The sequence below is a fragment of the Elephantulus edwardii genome, unplaced genomic scaffold, assembly GCF_000299155.1.
Source record: "Elephantulus edwardii isolate Elephantulus edwardi_28Jun2011 unplaced genomic scaffold, EleEdw1.0 scaffold00310, whole genome shotgun sequence".
NCBI lineage: Eukaryota > Metazoa > Chordata > Mammalia > Macroscelidea > Macroscelididae > Elephantulus > Elephantulus edwardii.
Window position 1 is genome coordinate 1,119,039 of NW_006400060.1, and position 4,638 is coordinate 1,123,676.

Genomic DNA, 4,638 nt, shown 5'->3' on the forward strand with positions numbered 1-4,638 from the left:
TCATTAAAATCACATGGTAATAAAATACTGCCGAAGTTCATTTAAAAATCGCTAGACCCGTACATAGATAGGGAACTACCAGAAGTTCAAGCAGGATTTAGAATAGGTTGTGGCACTAGAGATATCATTGCTGATATCAGATGTATCCTGTTCGAAAGTAGAGAATACCAGAAGAATGTTTATTTGTACTTTATGGATCATGCAAAGGCATTTGACTGTGTGGATCATAACAAGTTGTGGCTGACATTGAGAAAAATGGGAGTCGTAGAGCACTTAATTGTGCTCTTGAGAAACTTATACCTGGACCAGGAGGCTACTGTGCAAACAGAGCAGGGGAACACTGCATGGTTTAAAATTAAGAAGGGAGTGTATCAGGGTTGTATTCTCTCTCCATACCAACTTGATCTGTATGGTGAACAAATTATTCAAGAAACTAGAGTCTGTGAAGAGGAATGTGGCATCAGGATCAGAGGGACTCATCAATAACCTGAGTTATGTTGATGACACAACCTTGCTTGATGAAAGTGAGGAGTACTTGACACACTTGTTGCAGAAGATCAAGAAATTTAGCCTTCAGTATGGTTTTCATATCAATGCCAAGATTCTTAACACTGAACTGATAGGCAACATCATAATGGATGGAGAAAATATTGAAACTCTCAACAACTTCATACTGCTTGTATCCACAGTTAAGACCCTTGGTACCAGCAGATAGGAAATCAGGAGATGCATCACACTGGGAAAGTCTGCAGTTAAAACCTCTCTAAATTATTGAGGGGTAATATGTCAGTTTGAGGACTAATGTATGTCTGATTCAGGAAATGGTCTTTCTGATCACTTGCTATGCATCTAAGAGATGGACAATGAATAAAGATGACAGAAGAAGTATTGATGCCTTTGAGCTGTGGTGTTGGAGAAGAGCACTGAACATCCAATCAATGGCCAAAAGTAACTACAAATATGTCTTGGAGAGGAGACAGCCTGATGAGGCTTCACCTCACATACCTTGTGTTGCTTGGAAGAGTGGAGTGTTGGAAAAGGAGAGGAAGACCTTCAACCAAGTGGACTGACATGGTGACTGTCACAATGGGCTCTAGTATGCCAAGAAGTGTGAAGACAGGCAGAGAGTGATGCAGCAGCACAGAGAGTGGCAGGACAGTAAGAATTTAAGCGAGAACTATTATTAAGGTAATTAGTTTGGGAGCCACAGGAGCAGTGAGTAATGGGCCCTGATGGGAGCCGCCACCCAAGTCCCTGTGGGACCCTCCGCCCAGGAATGATCAGGACAACAGGAATTTGACTGAGTTTTCTTAAGCCCCACCAGACCCAGAGACCTGCTGGGCAAGTACTGCTGGGTGAGAACCGGACAGCTGGAATTTGAGTGAGGACCCTGTGCAAACCCACCCAGACAGCTGTAATCTGAGTGAGGTCCCCCACCTCACCCCAGAGTCTGCCTCACATGTATTCCCCTCTACACCTGTGCCTCCACATCCAGTCAACTAACTTGCCTTTAATCAGAAATACCTAGATCAGACTTAGCTACAAGAGGCTGTTCTCACAGGTCTTGAACGAAGCTTCCCTTGGGTCAGAAGTTCAGAAAGAAACTAAGGGACAGGGTGGATGCCCCACACTTTTCTAGAGCACTGCATGAGAAACTCTACCACAGCAATGTCACATAAGAAGGAGGCTACCTCACACACTTCACAAGTGCAAAGCAAGATGTCAACCCAAAAGGTAACACAATATCAATGGATTTCCTGAAGCCAGAAAGTCTGATAGAACGTTCTGACACAGATTTTAAAAGAACAATGATTGAATATTTTTAAAGGGTGAAAGAAAAACTTGACGAATTACAGGACACTGCAAGCAAAAACTAGGAAGAGCTTAAAAAAATTCAAAACAATGCAAATAAAACAAATGAGACATTAGAGGCTCTGGAAAAAAACAAGGATTCACAATCCAAACTATGAGGTCCAATGTTTCGGATGCTATCAACATGATTGAAGGATGCATGAACATAGGTGAAGAGATGGAACACAGAGCTACTGAAATAGAAAATACAATTGTTACCACTGATCTGCTACAGCAAAAACCAGAATCAAAAAGGGAGGAAAAAGAAGAAAACCTAAGAATAATGTGGGACACCATCAAGAGAAATAACGTGAGCATCTTCAGAATCTCAGAACAGGAAGGTACTGAAATACTAGAAGAAAACTTCCCAGGGATAATGATGAATGAGAGAATATATATTCAAGAAGCTGAACATCATATAGAATAGACCCCCAAAAGAAAAATACCACAGCATATCATAGTCAAATTTCCCAGAACCAAATGTAAGGAGAGAATTCTGAAAGCAAGAAGGAAGAAACAAATAGTAACCTATAAGAGAGAGCAGACAAGATTAGGTGCCCATTTCTTAGCAGAAACCATGCAAGCAAGAAGACAATAAAATGACATATTGAACAAAGAGCACAACTACCAAACAAGAATACTATACACAACAAAATGTTCCATCAAATATGAAGGAGAGATCAAGATATTCCCAGAAAAACATAAACTAAGGGAGTCTGTAAAAAAAGAAGAGCGAAGGAGAGTGGAGGGAGTGCCGGGTCAGGGCTTGTGACCCAGCCTTCCCAACCCCCTCTGCCTACAATTTGCAGGTACAGACTACAGTTCCAAGAGGTCTGTGGGGAAACGCCATCTTTATAAACTTGGACTTTGGTGGGAAATGTGCAAGGACAGTGGAGAGAGTGCCGGGCCAGGGCTTGTGACCCAGCCAACCCACACCCATTTGGGCCCTGGGACCTTTGGCCCTCGGGCCAGGAAGACAATCATATGTGCCACATCTGTAAGATTTATCAGCCTCCCCTAAAATACTCATGTACCATTGAGGATTAAGTTACGTGGGAAATCAAACTGGTTTCTAGCCTGATTACATAGGACCCACTAACTCAAACAACAGGGAGATACTTAGCATAGCCAAAGAGTGGGGAAGCTATTCCAGAAAGGGAACAACAGACTTCCTCCTTCATTGTTTAGGTTCCCCTGAGCCCCTCCCCACTTGTATCAGTGTGCGCTTCCTCCCTCCCCACTCATGTGAGCGTTGGAGTGTGCACGCACCCTCTACACATCTACTCTTGTTCCTACCCAACCTTCTTCTGGAGCAGTGACTTCAAATAAAAAACCAGCTACCACCTCAGACATGAAGAACTCTGCCACACCAATGGTCCGTAGAAAGCAGAGTGCTTCATTTGTCCCATTAGCCCAAAGCAAAGAAGACACAGTAGCAATGAATTTCCTGAAGCCAGAAAGCCTGATGGAACTTTCTGACACTTATTTTAAAAGAACAATGATTGAATATTTACAATGCATAAAAAAGAAACTCGATGAATTACAGAACATTGCAAGCAAAGATCAGGAGGAGCTTAAAAAACAATCCAAAACAACGCAGAGAAAAAAAATGAAGCATCATTGGAAAAACAAGAAACAGTGATCCAAATTATGAAATCTAAGGTTTCTGATGGTGTCAACATGATGGAGGGACATACGAATTGAGGTGAAGAGATGGAAAACAGAATCAGTGAAATAGAAGATAAAATTGTCACCACAGATCTGATGGAGAAAAAAGCAGAATCAAAAAAGAAGGAAACAGAAGAAAGCTTAAGAATAATGTGGGATACCATTAAAAGAAATAACATCTGCATCATAGGAATCCCAGAACGGGAAGAAGCAAGTAAGGGCACTGAAAAAGTTGTGGAAGAATTGCTAGAGGAAAACTTTCCAGGCATAATGAAGAATGACAGAATATATATGCAAGAAGCTGAGCGAACACCACATAGAATAGACCCTAAAAGAAAAACACCAAGGCACATCATTGTCAAATTTGCTAGAACTAAAGATAAGGAGAGAATACTAAAAGCAACGAGAGAGAAACAAAGAGTGACCTATAAGGGAGAACAGATAAGATTAACTGCTGATTTCTCAGTGGAAACCATGCGAGCAAGAAGAGAGAGGAATGGCATATATCGAACACAACTGGCATATAAAGAACACAACTTTGAACCAAGAATACTGTATCCTGCAAAACTGTCCATCAAGTACGAAGGAGAGATTAAAATATTCCCAGAAATACTGAACCTAAAGGAGTTCATAAAAACGAGACCAGCTGCACAGGAAACACTGAGAGATATCCTGGAAACAGAGATGCCACAGAAAACAGGATGGACCAAAGTAACTAGCAACAACACCAAAAAGAATTGAACAAAATGACAGCAATAAAACCCTACCTCTCAATAATTACACTAAATGTGAATGCTTTAAATGTACCACTGAAGAGAAAAAGAGTAGCAGATTGGCTAAAAAACCAAAATCCATCAAGATGATGCCTACAAGAGACACATCTGAAAAATGAAGATAAAGAAAGACTAAAAATTAAAAAATGGGACAAAGTATACCAAGCAAATGGCAACCAAAAAAAAGCAGGAGTAGCAATACTATTTTCTGATAAAATAAATTTCAATGCAAAAACCATCACAAAGGACAAAGAAGGTCAAGGTCACTACATAATGCTCAAAGGGTCAATAGAACAAGAAGATATAACAATATTGAATATCTATGCACCAAATGAAAGACCTGCAA